Raw genomic sequence first — 492 nt, 5'->3', positions numbered from 1 at the left:
AGGCGGTGCCCCGATCATCCTAACGGAGACAGTTCTCCCATCGCGCTGCCGGCTGGCCCGAGGCAACGTTTGACTCGAGTATCGATCCCACGGAGAAGAACCTAAGGCCGCCTGAAGGTACTCGTGTGCAACACCCCCGTGTGCCGGGTGACTGGCAGAGCTGTGCGCAGCCACGGGTGAAACCACCGCCCCAGCAGAAAGGGACTAAGGGATTCGACAGGAAAAGGAAAAGGTCAGTACCTTCAGCACCTGACATCAAACCTGTCTACGCTTATAAGGAACCCCGATTAGATCCTCAAAACTCATCCCCTAAACTTAACCCTAGAGCTGCGCGTCTTCATCACGCAGGATGGTGAAAAAATGAAAGAATCAGGGAAGGAAAAAATGCTCTGAAACAGGTGGGAAAGTGAGAGCAGAACTAAAACTGTACATGCTGTAGTGTACACTGGTAAGATTCCAGGAAGTCTTCTGGCAAACGAAGGAAGGATCTTG

Source organism: Pygoscelis adeliae, unplaced genomic scaffold, assembly GCF_000699105.1.
Source record: "Pygoscelis adeliae isolate BGI_AS28 unplaced genomic scaffold, ASM69910v1 Scaffold14, whole genome shotgun sequence".
NCBI classification, from domain to species: Eukaryota; Metazoa; Chordata; class Aves; order Sphenisciformes; family Spheniscidae; genus Pygoscelis; species Pygoscelis adeliae.
This window is presented reverse-complemented; position numbering follows the sequence as displayed.